This window comes from Schistocerca piceifrons, chromosome X, assembly GCF_021461385.2.
Source record: "Schistocerca piceifrons isolate TAMUIC-IGC-003096 chromosome X, iqSchPice1.1, whole genome shotgun sequence".
Taxonomy (NCBI): domain Eukaryota; kingdom Metazoa; phylum Arthropoda; class Insecta; order Orthoptera; family Acrididae; genus Schistocerca; species Schistocerca piceifrons.
This window is the reverse complement of record NC_060149.1, coordinates 509,170,122-509,187,787: the sequence shown is the minus strand read 5'-3', so window position 1 is coordinate 509,187,787 and position 17,666 is coordinate 509,170,122. Positions and strand designations below refer to the sequence as shown.

At 42.5% G+C, this 17,666-nt stretch overlaps 1 long non-coding RNA gene across 1 annotated transcript in view; it reads left to right on the top strand.

Annotated features, from left to right (window-relative positions):
- LOC124722328 overlaps positions 1 to 17,666 on the top strand; it is a 296,890-nt gene that overhangs the window by 129,686 nt on the left and 149,538 nt on the right. The gene's annotated exons all lie outside the window — the stretch shown is intronic.

Here is a 17,666-nt window from a genome sequence, read left to right as displayed (position 1 = left end):
AGCAACTGACTCCAACAGTTTCAGGTACAGCCTGCCCTTAGAACACTTCGGCCGCTTTGCCAATCTGGCCCCTAGTGACTCACGGCAGGCTCGTCCATCGCTTCCACCGTTACGACTAGGCTGACTTCCGGAAGATGTTGTTGGTTTTACTTGCTGCTGTTGACTGACTTCCGGCGTCAGTGCTGGCCACCTGCTCGTCCACGGTAGCGCTCACGGCAGTCACGTGTGTGCGATGTCCGTTCACTAGCAGCCACCTCATGCGTAACACTCGATACAAAATGACACTCTGGAGGCGGGGAAATCAATCGTACCACTCGACGCGCTACAGAACTTAAACTAAAAGTTGCCTCTATTAGGTTCTTCGAATTCGCCCTCACAATCTTTTTATCACAAGAGTTTGCCTGGTGCAAAAGTTTCCTGTTGACGCTACTTCTACGCTTGTCGTGTTTGGTACCCTGAGTGTGACTATTTTAGTGTAGCTGACTGATGAGTATGTGGATAGAGTAGTGTTATGTTTGTGTTGATGATAATGAGAGAGAAGGTGCCGATGCTGACATCTAGGCTAGTTCTTTCAAACAGCACGACTGGTGCTGCTGAACCAACTCGGGTTGTTCACATGGGGGACTGATCACCACCAAAATTGTCACATGCCGTCACTCCATAAGACTATGTAACTGAATTTCAGAATTAACCTGGGATATTCGCCCAGTCTGATGACTAGAACCCGTTCATCACAATTTCTCTTCCCCCTTGTGAAATACTAATAATAAGTTCTTCCATCATCAGTATTGACTCCATATCGTTCGTGTGTTTGGATCTCGCGTATGATGGCGGGTACCCGAATATAATGTGGCTGTCCCTTGACGAAGTGTCACGACTCCATCAGTGTGAAGGATTCTACATACATGCAAGGTGGTGGCTTTGATAAGGTACAGTCCACATTCTATGAATCGACGAATGTTAATTTCAAACAACAATTCAAGATGGAATACGACACGCGTTTTGTACTGACTACCAATAATTCATATTTAGTTTCTGACAATCATTGCCATGTCATCATAAACAAATTAACGAACATTTCAGAGCGTAAAAAAGATCCCAGTTACATTTTTTTACACTTTTAGGGTACCGTGCTTCAATCGGCGAAAACGGAATCATTACAGGATTACTTGGTTGTCCGTCCGTCTGTCTTTATGTTAAGAGCCCTTTTTCTCAGGAACGTGTAGAGGTATCAAGTTGAAATTTATGTCAAATACTATGGTCGCTTGGCGTGTAAAGAAATTAAGCTTCTAAATCAATGTAATCAAAAGATACGACTGCAAAATTTGTTGGCGCCTTTTCACTAAGGCGGGACGCGACATTAAATTTCATACTACCAGAATTTCACGGTGAATCGGTGTACAGTGTAGACGTTTTGCCCGCAAGAATCGTACGGTACCGCTTACTTCAACTTTGAGTACGTTTCCAGTTGCCGCTCCACTTCAGTCACACGCTGTGAAGCACCTGTTATCCGCACGGTAGCAGAACTGTCTCTAGGAAACCCGGAACATGTTATCTCTTCTGAAAATGCGCCACTCTTGTTGCGCAATGGTCTTTGTGTGACATGTGTAACTTACTTTCTGAAGTCGTTATGTACTTGCACGCACCCCTCTGGCACGTTCACAAACCAGAGGTGTTTGTCGGCGTCCCTGGCGTGGAACTAAACGCCGATCGTAGCCATGAAGTGCATCGGAGGTCAGGCGGCAACTTTCTGCCGCTCACGTACTGCGTCGCCGTGAGACATTTCATTTCCAGATTTCGTGAAGCCAAATCAGTTGCGGCCGCGGAGCGCCGTGATCCTGCAGACGCTGCCGCAGCGTGCTCCTGCGCTCTTTAACGAAACGAAGACACGATTCCCTAACACAGGCGGCCACTTGAGCTGTCGCATTTCTTATCTGTGCCCATGTACCTCCGTGTTTTCTTGTCTGTTTCTCTGCTGCAGCGAGCATTGTCCTTTGAAAGCCGCGGAGAACAATTCCTGCAGCTCGCGTTGGTACGCCACGGGCATCCAGCTGCTTTCCAGAAGAAATTGTCCGTTCATTGACATGTTGCTGTTCTAGCCGTGGACTAGACAGAGCGCCACTTACCTCTTTCTGGAGATAGTTTTTTCGAACGTTTCCGCTTTCATTGTTCGTCTAGCTCTGAGTCCTTTATCCATCCACAGTTATCCACCTTACTAAACTTCCGCACTGAATCACTACGACAGAAAGACACTTTCTGTTGGCTCTTGGGGAATAAAACTGAGTCATCACCTTCCTTCAACTGTGAAAAGTTAAAAAATTTACAAATATGCTCTGGAAAGTGGAAAATTGGAGCATGCACAACACTGGATGAAAGAAAAAGAGGTGTACCCAGTAAATAGTTCATCGAAGGTCTGATAAAACGTCAGCACGCACCAACTATGAACCAATGAAAAGCAGGTGGCATACAGAAGAAATGATTACATGTCAACCCAAAGCCTTTAGACGTAATTATAAATTTGATTCAGCTTTATCGATGATCGATCAGATTTCTTGAATGTTTTGCTTTATAGGAATTACTATTTAACATTACCGGATCAATTGTGTTCTCCTGTGGACTGCTACCGAACAGCTGGGAGAGTCTACGCAACATTGTCTCACTTGAAGATGACGGTCAGTGGAAATGCTGAAAAATTACACTACTGGCCATTAAAATGGCTACACCACGAAGATGACGTGCTACAGACGCGAAATTTAACCGACAGGAAGAAGATGCTGTGACTCTTCGTTTTCATGTCGGGAACATGCACTTGAAGGAAAAAACCTCCAATAAAAATTGGAAGGAAATCAATACATGCAGTTGATGCTGATTTTCTGGGAACGTCCACTCACACTTTTAAACAAGACAAGCTACTAAAAACGAATGAATATTCTACAAGAAAATGAAATAATAATTAAAATAATAAACAGAAATCACACCATTAATAACAAAACTACTTATACCTAGTACTTCGTCATTAGAATAATTAGAATATATTTTAAAATGTTTGTACGAAACAAAAGTAATTCCACTGATGCTGGCACAGGCATCTTGAATCACGTTTGGGTAAAGAGTTTCGGAATTATTTGTCTCTTTCAGAAACAGACGTTTCCAAATTTTGTAACTAGTTTTGCTAACACAGTTGTAGCTAAAATCACAAAAAGCCTAAGGATAATAGTATTTGGCAATGTAGGTTATCAGATGGTGTTTTTAGGTTAAAAATGGTTCAAATGGCTCTGAGCACTATGGGATTAAACATCTGAGGTCATCAGTCCCCTAGAACTTAGGACTACTTAAACCTAACTAACCTAAGGACATCACACACATCCATACCCGAGGCAGGATTCGAACCTCGACCGAAGCGGTCGCGCGGTTCCAGACTGAAGCGCCTAGAACCGCTCGGCTGCTTTTACGTGTAACTGGTGTATAAGAGTGCTGGTTTTTGCCTGTGTCTGTGTATATCTCGAGTGCCTCCAGTTTCAGGTGCTGTGGACAACGACGTGTTGAAGAGATGGGTAGTGGTCAGTTATCACAGAATGTAACACTGGATAGAGGAGCCATCATGCACCGGATCAAGACTAAATTCATGGTTGGACATAAAAAATAAGAAATGAGTAGCCATACCATCCAGAACCACCATAATGCTATGTGGTATAGAGGCATTCGCCAAATACGTGTATCTCTGTTGACCGTACGGCACAGGGTAAACAGATTAGTTTGGACGCAGAGAAACTGCCACTGGACGCCCTAAGCACGCAAAAATAACGCGTGATGAATTGCGGTACTTTCTATTACATGCGGATGGAAATGTACCGAGTACGTCGAAAACCGGATGAGGCCCATTTGCCATCAGTGCACTTTTCAGACAGGCGATTAAGGGATTTCCTTATGGCGGACGTTTAATGGGATTGTGTAGAACCTCTGACCGTCTCTCAACAGCCAATGATGAAGGAAGCAAGTGCCCAATCGTGTTGGTCTACACAATTCCCCTGGCGAAATGTACATACTAAGACAAAAAAGTGTTGCCAATTATATCCAATTGGCGCGTTAGATCGTCAAAATCCTGAGATGGTTGGAGGACCCTGCCCACAATGTTCCAAACGTTCTGAATTGGGGAGAGATCCTGCGACCTTGCTGGCCAAGGTAGGGTTTGGCAAGCGTGAAGAAAAGCAATAGAAACTCTCGCCTTGTGCGAGCAGCGTATCTTGCTGAAGTGTAAGCCCAGTATGACTTGTCATGAAGAGCAACAAAACGGGGCGCAGAATATTATTAACATACCATGTGCTACAAGGATGTCGCGGATAACAACCAAAGTGGCCCTGCTATGAAAATAAATGGCATCCTAGAACGTCACTCGTGGCTGTCAGGCCGTATGGTGGGCGACAGTCTGCTGGTATCCCACCACTGCCCGGGGCGTCTCCAGAAACGTCTTCGCTGGTCATCGGGGCATATTTCGAAGCGGAACTCATTGTACTCCAGTCAAAGAGATTCAAGGCCGAAGACGTGTCTGGAGATACCCCAGGCAGCGGTGCGTTACCAACCTGGCTATCGCCCGCCTTACGGCTCGAGAACCAGGAGTGATGGTCTGGAGTGCAATTTCTCTTCATAGTGTGACCCCCTCTGGTTGTCGTCCGCGCACCCTTACAGCAGAGTAGGACGTCGACGGTATTTTACTTACCGGTTTGTTGCTCATCATGGCAAGCCTTCGTGGGCTTACATTTCAGCAAGATAACGCCCGCCTGCACAAGGTGACTGCTGTTTATTCTCGTCCTTGCCAAACCCTGCCTTGGCTAGCAAGGTCGCCGGATCTCTCTCCAGTTGAGAACGCTTGGAGCATTATGGGCAGGGCCCTCCAACCATCACGCGATTTTGATTGTCTAACGAGCTAACTGGACAGAATTTTGCACAATATGCTTCAGGAGGACATCCAACAACTCTATCAATCAATGACAAGCCTAGTAACTGCTTGCATAAGAGCCAGAGGTGGAGCAACGCATTACTGACTTGCTCATTTTGTGAAACTTTCTCTCTTCAATAATTTACCCAATTTTTCTGAAATTGTAATCATTTGTTTGTTTGTACATGTACATCACATCTACCGATTTCCGTCCCATTCGGATAATTTCTTCGTGGTGCGTCTCTTTTTTCTCTTAGAGTGTGCAGTCAGCAAAAAGAGCACCCTACTAAGGTCTCGGAATCTTTCCACAATGGCTTGACAGACATGACATGGACATGATGGTGCTTCTGTGGTTCAACAGGTTACCTTACCTCATTGTGTCTGAGCAAACTGGGACACCATCGAGTGAAGCATGTCAGTACATTCTGTAATCACTTGGCTGCATCTGCGATTGACTTCAGTAGGTTTTGAGTGCTGGTTTAGCGGCAATGGCCCAGGATGATTTTTCAAAGCTTTCGGTGTTTCGTGGAGTCCATGCCACGACGGATGGCTTCCATTATGAGGGCGATACGTTATGTTGCTCGTTAACAGGCAGTGGATGGATAACTCATCCCAAGATCATGTATCCTGGTTACGAAACAGGTATGGCCTCCCTCTCTACAACAGTTACTCAAAAGCAAGTGAACCAGCTCAATTACTAATTCTATCGACCAGCGATAAGCTTGCTTCGGGCTTTTCACCTATACCTGTTGATTTTCTTATTACTTTCGTGTGAATAGCACATATGAAATGTGGATCTTCAGTTAGGAATTGCACACTGACTAGCCGTTCACCAATGTGTTTCGGGATGAAAATTAATTCTCACTACTTAACAGACTCACTGTTCAAACGACGACAGTCTCCCAGCTTCTTCCAGTAGACTCACACAGGCGAGTGCCTTTAGAAATCGTTAACAGTTAGTACCGTCCCTTGAAGTCTGGGAACTGACTGACCTCGCTCACCGCTCTGGCACCTATACAGGGTGTCTCATTTATTTAGGGTCAAGATTATACATAGAGACAATGTTTCCATATGAAAAACGAATAGTCGGAACTGAATATTTCAGATGGTTCCAAGTCTTGTTTTTAAACTGGTTATGTTCCATAACAAATAACTGCATACTGCATCAAGACTTGTGCTGCTGCCTTGGGAGAGAGTACACAATCTCTGTTGTATCCATGGGAGAGTCTACAGTTGTTTGCAGATAATGACTCGTGTGTATACTATATGGTGCAGAAATAAGCAGTGACAAGAAGTTGAACGAATGCGGAGATAAACGTTTCGCAACATTCCTCACCCGAATTGGAAGAAACTGAAAAGAAAACTAAGAGGAACTGTGTTGTTCAAACCACAGAGACCTGGTCAACGTTCTTGGCAAAGAATTATTCGCTCAGTACAAGTTTGAGGAGATGGTTTTAGATCGTTTTGGAGAAGATTATTAATAAACATACGTCAACTTCCACGAGAAACGCATGTTACGAGGAATACAGTGTGCAGAGTACTGGTGTAGCAGCATTTACATTCCTTTCGTAAACAACGTGTTCAAGCAATGAGGCCTCAAGATTCGGAATCCGGAGTTCAATTTTATGAATGGACTATCCATTCCCTGCAACTATACGGGTGGACGTCACTCTGAACACTTGCCATGAGCTTAAGTTGTTTACTGTAGGGTATAAGTTGTCTACGTCAATTAAAAAATAATATATTTAACTTCGATCTTCATTTTTCGTTTGAAAAAACCCGGTGCAGGATCCTCCATCATCTATACTGTTTTGACCTTAAAGGTTTGGAACACACTGTATGTGGTGAAACTTCACGGCACTCAAAGTACGAAGGGTGTTCTACTGTACAGAAATCTTTGTTTGTTATAAGTACAAACTGGATTCCTCGCCTTCCCAGTTATACTCTGTGTATAAAACAATCCGAATGACCTGAATATTAAAAAGAAAAAAAACATGGTGCCGCTTATTGTCTCTCGATCTTAGCGCCTCAGAGATGCTCCTCTTTCTAGTAAAAAAACTCTTAGTCCACGCTTTTGTTTGTGTTCCATCGTATCGGGAAGAGGCTAGTTACGTTACACCATGGTGGGACAAAGATCCCGAAACCAGATACTGGACTGTTAAACGCACCCAGAAGTAGATATACAGTCATATTGGAATTTATTAATAATAAAGAAAAGACTGAAGTTAAAGAGAATTCTCAGGAAAATCACTGTGAAGGGAAGGGGTGTACTGATGTATTGAGGACTGGCGATGTGCCATTGAAGTTCTCTGAGGCTGTAGATACTGTCATAATAAATACCATCGTAGATATTTCAGCTGAAAAGAAATAGACGTCGCTAAAAAGGGCAATTACGGTATTTGAACAGACAAGTAGAGATACAAGGAAGATAACTGTGAAGAGGAGGAGGAGGAGGAGGACGAGATTAGTGTTTAACGTCTCGTCATCAACGATGTCATTAGAGACTAAGCACAAGCTCGAGTTAGGGAAGAGTGAGGAAGAAAATCGGCCACGCCCTTTCAAAGGAACAATCCAGGCATTTGCCTGAACCGAATTAGGGAAATCACTGAAAACCTAAATTAGGATGGCAGCACACAAGTTTGAGTCAGAATTGTGAAGAACCCTTGGGTAACAGAAGATTGACTAGAAAACGAAACGTATAATATTCAGGGAAAGAAAGCTCTACAGTAATATAAGTCGTATAGGAATGAAATGAACAGAAAGTGCAGGGAAGCTAAAGCGAAATGGCTGTATGAAAAAATGTGAAGAAATTGAAGATAAAATGGTCATCGCAAGGACAGATTCTGCATGTACTATTACCACCTCCGCATTTCGGACCGTTCTACGTCGACCGGCCACCTTCTCTTCCGTCTACCAGTGGCACCAGTAAGATGCACTGTGGAGCGTGCGAGATCAGTACAACTATTTCCCAAGAGTTTGTCAGCTTCTCAGTCGATGGGACCCCTACTTTACATCCACAGGTAGCTATCCAATTCGCCGAATAATCCCCGCCACCGCCTTTCCGCCACGAAAATATCCCCAGCGGTGCTTGGCATTGAACACGGGTCCTGCAATGTTGTTAGCAAAATCTCCCAAAATTCTTGACCCATGTGCTTCAGATTTTCATACGACACTCTAATAAACCTACGGACGGACACAGGCTATATATTTTTAAATATATGTAGTGTATAAATATATATTTAAAATCGACTATACTACATAAAGACAAGTCGACGTATAACGTTGTTACCCAGAATCTCGAAAAGTTCTTGATCGATTTACTTCACTTTTTTTACACTTTTTTTCACTAATAAACATTCAGGGTAACACAGACATTACATTTTTATAAACAAAAATGTACAGGTGTTCTGTTAAAAGCGATTATGAGAAAGAAAATGCTCTGCTATGAGAATTTGGGGTTTCGTTTTGTTTCTTGGAGTCAGTGTAGAGTAAAATAGCAGGGAATTTAAACCATTAGACAAATTGTTTCTCCCATATATATTAATATATATTATTTTTCTTTGTATATAATTTTACACAGTAATTGTATACACAGCTATGTGGTATTTTATTTTCTTCCTCGTATCAGTCTTAACAGAAAACAGGAAAGTTGTATTTATGGCTTATCGGCTTATGACTGGAATATCACTGCAGAATCTGAACCATCTGAAGCTTATAATCCTACCCGTTTGCAGATTAAAGTTATGCGAAATACTGTCATTGAAGGTACTGTTCTCACAGATATAGCATCAGGAGAGGTCTCTCATACCCCGTAACCAATTATCCCCAATGATTTACCCATTTATTTTAAGCGACTACAATTCCAAATCAAGGTTTCGTTGTCTATCACAATAAACAATGCCCAAAGTCAGCGAGAGGGAGTGAGAGAAAAAGGACAGGAGGAGAGGAGGAGATGGACAGAGAGAGGAGAGAGAGGAGGAGATCAGGACGTATATCCAATTCCTATACATATTTAGCATTTGCGAAGCATTACCGGGTACGCTAATAGAGTTATAAGGACAGGCGACCGTATACATTCTTGATTTCAGTGCAATGTATATATATATTTATTTATTATATCTTTTCATAAAATCTGTAAATCCGCGTCATTTATGTTCCTTGTAATTCAGGAAATCTCTTTAAAAACTATTTTTTATAAAACTGCTTTTTAGCCCTACTTTTCCCATGAAAGTCCTCTTTAGGCACATGTAGGCCTTTTAGTGCGATTTTAAATTCTATAACGTTAAAAACTTGAAATCCTGACTCTATTAATCACTCAGCACATAAAAAAGCCAAAATAACTTTCGGTGAAATTAAAAGAAATGGCAGCAACACAGACTAAAAAGGAAATTTCGCTTTTAAACCTAGAGGTGAGAGCGGGTGTATGGAAACAGCATGCTGAAGGCCTCTACCTCTACCTCTATACTCCGCAAGCCACGTTACTGTGTAGGGAGGGGATACTGCTGGTACCATTGCCTGATCCCCCTTCCCTTTTCCATTCGCGAATGGGTCATAGGGAGAATGAATGTCTGTGTACATCCGTATTAGAACTAATTTCTCGCATGCTCTCGTTGTGGTCATCTCACGTAACTTTTGTTTGAGGAAGTAATGTGTTGCCCAACTCTTGCTGGAAGTTACTCTCTCGGAATTTCAATGATAAACCTCTCCGTGATGCACAACGCCTCTCTTGTATCGTCTGTCACTGGAGTTTGTTGTGCATCTCCGCAATGCTCTGGCGCCGCGCTCCGTTCTGTCTTGTCTGTTTCTTCTATTAATCCATCTTAGTAAGGTTGCCACACTGATAAGCGATACTCAAGAATCGGTCGAACAACTGTTGTATAAGCCACTTTTTACGTGGATGAATTACATTTCCATAAGATTCTTCTGATGAATCTCAAACTGGCATGTGCTTTTCCTATTATTTGCTTTATGTGGTCATTCCTCTTTCTATTGCAACGGATAGTTACTCCTAGGTATTTTACGGTAGTTACTGTTTCCATTAATTTGTCACCGAAATTGTAATTGTACAGTAGTGGATTTATTCGCCTATTTAAACGCAATATGTTACATTCATTTACGTTCAGGGGCAACTGCCAGTCTCCGCACCTTTCACCAATCCACTGCATGTCTTCCTGCAGTTCGCCACATTTATCTCGCGTTCCTACATTTTTATAGACAACCCCATCCTCAGCAAACAGCCTCATGGAACTTCCGACGCTATGCACTAGGTTATTTATGTACATTGTAAACAGTAACGTCCTGCCATATTTCTTTTGAATACTCCTGAAATTACCTTTACATCTGTCGATTTTGTTCCACTAAGAGCGACGTGTTGAACTGTATCTGCAAGGAAGTCTTGGATCCAATAAAAAATCTGGTCCAATACTCTGTAAGCTCGTGCGTTTTTTCGCTTGACAGCAGTTCGGAACTGAATCAGATGCCTTCCTGAAGTCTTGGAACAGGTATCAAACTTAGCACTGACGTCTACGGCGTTCTGGATGTCATGGACAAACAGCGGGACCTGAGTTTCGTAAGACCCCTGTTCGCAGCAACCTTCTTGATTATTGTAGAGGAGATTTTCCTTCCCCAGAAACGTCGTAACACTTGAGCATAAAACATGTTCCATAATTTATATAACAGATAGACGTCAACGATACAAGCCCATAGCTGCAAGGGAAGGAATGTTCTGACGTGATAGAAGAAGAGATGATTTGGAAGATAGTATTAGAGTCAGAATTTGACGGAGCTTTGGAAGACTTACGATGAAACAAATCATAAAGAACAGATAACATTCCTTCGGAATTCCTGAGACACTGGGGGAAGCGGCAACCAAACAATTATTCTAGCTAGTGTGTAGACACTATGAGGCTGGAGACATACCATCGGACTTTCGATAAAGATATCATCAGTTCTGACGATCGCAGAGGCAGATAAATTCCAAAAATACCCCGCAATCAGTTAGAAGCTGGTGGAAGCAGAAATAAAATACGTGATATGGAGAAGAGAACTAAGGATCTGTTACATGACGGTAACTTCGCCTTCTGGAAAGATACACCCATCTGAGAGACAGTCCTGATGTTGGGCTTGATAATGGAGTCAAAGTTTCAGGAAAATCAAAACATTTTCATACGATCTGAGGACCTAGAAAATGTGTTTGACAATGCAAAGTGGTGTAAAACATTTGAAATTTCCAGGAAAATAGTCATAAGCCGTAATTTCAAGACGGTTAATGTACCTTATGTACAAGAACCGAGAGGAAACAATAAGAATGGAAAAGCAAGAAGGGATTGCTCGTATTAAAAAGGGCTTTAAGTGAACGGCGGTGTCTTCCTCCCCAGCTGTTCAGCAAGTTCAGCGAAGAAGAGATGACGGTAATAAAAGAAAGGTTCAGGAGAGGGATTAAAACTCAGAGTGAAAAATATCAATGATAAGATGCATTGATGATATGGGTACCCACAGTGAAAGTAGAGAACAATTACAGGACTTGTTTAATGGAATGAAGCACTGAGTATGTGTTGACAGTAAACCAAAAGAAAGACGAAAGTATGAGGCACAACAGAAATGAGACTAGCAATTGACTAACTTGGAGCCTACGTAGTGGAACATGTGAAGGGCGCAAAACAACACATGACGGACGAAGTAAGAGGATATGGGAAACTGACTAGCACACACACAGTGATCATTCCTCGCTAAACAAGTCTCATAATATCAATCGTAGGCCTTAACATGAGGAAGCAGTTTGAGAATGTACGTCTGGGTCACAGCACTACGTGGACGTGAACAACAGACCGTTGGAAAACCAGGAAAAGGAGATTCGAATCGTTCGAGATGTGGTACTGTAGAAGGGCGCTGAAAATTAAGTAGGCTCAAAAGGTAAGAAAGAAGGAGGTTCACCGCGAAATCGACGATGAAAGAGATACGTGGAAACAATGATTATAAGAAGTGATATAATGATTGGACATGTTTTGAAATATTAGGGAAGATGGATTATATCCAACAAACAGTTCAGAACGTTGAGTCTAAATACCTCTCTGATGATAAGTACGACACGGGAGAGAGAGTCGCTGTGGGCTGCATCAAATAAGTCAGAAGACTGATAATCCGCTTGATATATGTACAGAACTTGAAAAAAATGGTTCAAATGGCTCTGGGCACTATGGGACTTAACTGCTGAGGTCATCAGTCCCCTAGAACTTAGAACTACTTAAACCTAACTAACCTAAGGACATCACACACATCCATGCCCGAGGCAGGATTCGAACCTGCGACCGTAGCGGTCGCGCGGTTCCAGACTGTAGCGCCTAGAACCGCTCGGCCACTACGGCCGGCGCGACTTAAAAACTACACAATGTACTGCTGGTGAATATATTCCATTAGAAACCTGTTTGAGGTATGTTCTCGGAGTGTGCGTCAGTCTTTTAGAGGCAGCTGCAGGGAGGAGGAACGGTATCCTGTGTGGCATACACACATGTTGAACAAATGGGTGTCGATATACTTGCCATTCTTAGCTGATTCAGAGTACTCCTAATGTTCAGCCGTTATTTTCATCGTTAAATCAATCATTGTTGACAGTGCGATTCCAAATCTGTCGTGAATCCCACGAACAGGATGGGCACCCTTAATCGCGTCTCTCCCGACTGAGGTACCTGTCGTGGTACGTATTGTATTCAAGACAAAAGAAAACGAGTTGATTTCCACCTTGAGGAAAATCAACCAACGTCATTTTGTGTCGGTAATCCACACTTTATTGCTGCTTTCAATTTTATTTCCTTGGTAACTGTATAACATATAAAATTAATTTTTCTGCAGGCAAGAAGTCTCTGAAAAAGATTGTCTCTGCAATAAAGTGTCAAACATCATTTCTTTTTGACGATGTGTCTATGACATGGCATGGGTGGTCTTTTCTGGTATTTCTAGTCGATTTTCCATGACGTTTTGATGTACATGATTTGAATAGTTACATTAAATACAGGAAGATACAAACAACTTTCTCATTTTTATGATAGTTCCTCGACAGCTTAACGTAAATAGAAGAAACTCTGGACATATGTATATTCTGTAGTATCATCATGTCGGAAATACACTCCTGGAAATTGAAATAAGAACACCGTGAATTCATTGTCCCAGGAAGGGGAAACTTTATTGACACATTCCTGGGGTCAGATACATCACATGATCACACTGACAGAACCACAGGCACATAGACACAGGCACCAGAGCATGCACAATGTCGGCACTAGTACAGTGTATATCCACCTTTCGCAGCAATGCAGGCTGCTATTCTCCCATGGAGACGATCGTAGAGATGCTGGATGTAGTCCTGTGGAACGGCTTGCCATGCGATTTCCACCTGGCGCCTCAGTTGGACCAGCGTTCGTGCTGGATGTGCAGACCGCGTGAGACGACGCTTCATCCAGTCCCAAACATGCTCAATGGGGGACAGATCCGGAGATCTTGCTGGCCAGGGTAGTTGACTTACACCTTCTAGAGCACGTTGGGTGGCACGGGATACATGCGGACGTGCATTGTCCTGTTGGAACAGCAAGTTCCCTTGCCGGTCTAGGAATGGTAGAACGATGGGTTCGATGACGGTTTGGATGTACCGTGCACTATTCAGTGTCCCCTCGACGATCACCAGTGGTGTACGGCCAGTGTAGGAGATCGCTCCCCACACCATGATGCCGGGTGTTGGCCCTGTGTGCCTCGGTCGTATGCAGTCCTGATTGTGGCGCTCACCTGCACGGCGCCAAACACGCATACGACCATCATTGGCACCAAGGCAGAAGCGACTCTCATCGCTGAAGACGACACGTCTCCATTCGTCCCTCCATTCACGCCTGTCGCGACACCACTGGAGGCGGGCTGCACGATGTTGGGGCGTGAGCGGAAGACGGCCTAACGGTGTGCGGGACCGTAGCCCAGCTTCATGGAGACGGTTGCGAATGGTCCTCGCCGATACCCCAGGAGCAACAGTGTCCCTAATTTGCTGGGAAGTGGCGGTGCGGTCCCCTACGGCACTGCGTAGGATCCTACGGTCTTGGCGTGCATCCGTGCGTCGCTGCGGTCCGGTCCCAGGTCGACGGGCACGTGCACCTTCCGCCGACCACTGGCGACAACATCGATGTACTGTGGAGACCTCACGCCCCACGTGTTGAGCAATTCGGCGGTACGTCCACCCGGCCTCCCGCATGCCCACTATACGCCCTCGCTCAAAGTCCGTCAACTGCACATACGGTTCACGTCCACGCAGTCGCGGCATGCTACCAGTGTTAAAGACTGCGATGGAGCTCCGTATGCCACGGCAAACTGGCTGACACTGACGGCGGCGGTGCACAAATGCTGCGCAGCTAGCGCCATTCGACGGCCAACACCGCGGTTCCTGGTGTGTCCGCTGTGCCGTGCGTGTGATCATTGCTTGTACAGCCCTCTCGCAGTGTCCGGAGCAAGTATGGTGGGTCTGACACACCGGTGTCAATGTGTTCTTTTTTTCATTTCCAGGGGTGTAAATGGTGTCAACTGACTTCTATCAGTAGAGCTCTTCCTTGCGGTCTATGGTTTAAGCAATAATTTTTCAAATATGCTGGATGAAAAGTGATTAAATGCACTGTACGTAGATATTTGTATTTCGGATTCTCAGTTTCATCCTGTGAGAAATCCAAATGTGGAAGATTCATTGTTACTGGGGACATCGTTGCCAGGATCCGACGGTTGTGCTGTGGTGCCTGTACAGTTTGTGATCTTCAAACAAAGGAGAAGTCTCATACAATAATAGTAGACAGAATAAATTCTTTACTTTGAGCCCTGTAAGACTTGTTCAAAGCAATAAAGATTTTCAACAGGACCATAGTGTTTATAAGTATTCGACTAATCATCCACGAAAGATTGCATGGTTCTCAAGGCACTATTTTGTGTTGAGTATTAATCTTAGACTTCTGATGCACTTTCTGACAAGTTTATGACGTTTTATTACTATCATTGGCTTATGTTGTACAATAGATTCTGCTGTCTACATCTATATCTATATTCTTCGAATCACTATAAAGGGATGCATTGTGGAAAGAGTGACTACTTATACACCTCTCTGCGAGCTACTATCATCGTAATTTAATTTATTTCTATCTTTTCACACTAACGATAGGTAGAATGATGATGACTATTCGTATAATCTTCCCTGAAAAATCAGCTCTTGAAATGGTCAAAATAAATTTTCGCGACATATAAGGCGTTAATATTCAAGTGCATCCTATGAGGGATTTGCCCGCATTCTTGTTAGACTCTCTCACTATTCAAACAAGCCTGAGATCAATGGTGTTACTTGTCGTTGAATACTGTTGAAGCCCCCTCTTTGTCCGATCTGATAAAGGTCTCAATAACACTATCTGATCAAAAGTATCCATCCTATTAGTGGCCATCAGTTGGGGTGCGTCGCTTTTGTGTTGCCTTTATGACGGATTGAACTCTTCTGAAGATTCTTTCAGCGAGGCACCTGAATGTCTGTGGAAGTTTGGGAGCCGATACTTCGTCAGGAACATAAGTCAAGGAAGGTAGTGATGTTGGATGCTAGGATATCGAGCGAAGTCTACATTCTAAATCATCCCGAAGGTGTTCCATTGGTTCATGTCGCGACTCTGGGCAGGCCAGTCCGTTTCAGCAATGTTAGTGTCCAAAAATTGTCTCCCACATGTTGCTTTATGACAATGTGCATTATCATGCTGACACAAAGAAGTATCGTCTTTTTTAAATTGAGAGTGAGACCATCACAGAAAGCCACTCACTAATACTTTCAAGAACATTATTTACCGTTTCTTCTATGGCTAGCTGTTTGTTTTGATTGATTACAGCACTAATATCATTCTCAAAAAGAACTAATTTTGTTTGCTGTATGTTAGACAGAAAGTCATTTGCATATATGAGAAGGAATAGTGGAACTAAGATCGAGCGTTGTGGAATCCCTAAATGATTTCTCCCCAGTCAGAAGACTCTTGCCCGCTTATATTGACTGAATTACTAAATATAACTTTCTGCATTATTTCAGTTAGATATGATATTATCCACTGGTTTGCTATTACAATCAGTTTCATAAAAGTTCGGTTTATCCAGGAGAATGTTGACATTCATGGAGTCAAATGCCTTGATAGATCGCAGAAAATATCAGCTGGTGTTAATTTGTTATTTTGTGCTTGTCAAATCTGGTGAGTATATGTTGTCAGTAGTGAAATGGGTGGGTAGTTATTGACATCTATCATCTATCTTATATAGTGGTTTAACAACGGAATATTTCAGTCTCTGGAAAAACACCCTGCGTTATTGATACACTATATATTTCATAAAAGCCAGTGTTTGTGAATGGAAAGAAGTCTTTAGTACTCTGCTGGAAACTCCATTAAAAATCCATATGAGCTTTTATTTTTGAGAAAATATGTAATTTCGTTAATTTCAGGATGAGAAATGCGTGAGACATCCATATGACTGAATTTTATGTAAGTTGCATGTTCAACATGCTCTTCTGATTTTTCTCTTGAACTGTTTGTCCCTATAGTTCTAATACACTTAAGAAATGATTGTTAAACATATATGCTAGCTGTGAGTGAATTAACAGTGATGTTATCCAATTCCATAGCTTGTTGTCCTGTCTCTTGTTTTACTACAATCCATGTAGCCTTAAGTCTCTTACGCCAATTACTGATAACTGACATACTATCGATGTTTCTCGATTTATTAATACTTTTCTGATTAATTTTGAGTAGTGTAGCGTACAACTACTTGAGGACCTTTTAATCCCGCTACAGAACCAAGTTTTCTTTACATGGCTTTCGAATGTCCTTCCTGATTAGCTTACGTGGAAAACTATTTTCAAATGATTGTATGAATTTATAATAGAATAGATTAAATTTGCGTTTAGTGTTTCATTCATAGTGAATAACGTCTTAGGCCATATCTTGTGAACTATTCTTAAAAATGTTTTTCTTGGAATCATTAATTGTTCCTCCTGATTTCCACTGAGAAGTATGTAATATGTGAGATACTGTCTCATTTACCCTACCTGTGCATCATGATCAGAGAGAGAATTTGTTATTGAGTTCTTTTTTTTCTTCTGAGGCTCATCAGATAAAACATTATCAACTGGGATCCAATGTTTTCATCCACCCAAGTAGGAAATTTTATTGTTGAGGTCAAATTGTAGGATCAAAATAAGGTTAACAGGTCACTTTTCCAGTCGGAATCTTTAAGAAAAACTGTATTCAAGTCACCACAGACTAACTGCTTTCTGGTGTCTAACAGATAGCGTAGTAGGGAAGCTATAGTCCTCTTAAACAGTTCAAAATTTCGCGTTCGGAAGCTACATACAATTACAATAAAAAGCGAACTATTATTCAGTATTAATTCACAATCACTCGCTGCTGTGTATTGATTACTACAAAGTCTACTACTTTCAATGTTTTTGAATTTGTGTTGTGTCTTAATGTACGTATCAACTCCTCCTTTTCACATTTTAGTTCTATACGAGTAAGACGCTAGAATGCAATCTTTTACATATGATACTGTTGGTACGTGGTACTCAGATAGGCATAGAATGTTTCAGGGCTCTCTAAATTTTACCAACAGACAAACATCTCTTCTACCACATTACTCAATCCTGTAAAATTGTGGTGAATAAGCTAACCGTACATAGGTGGCTCCCACTCAGGAG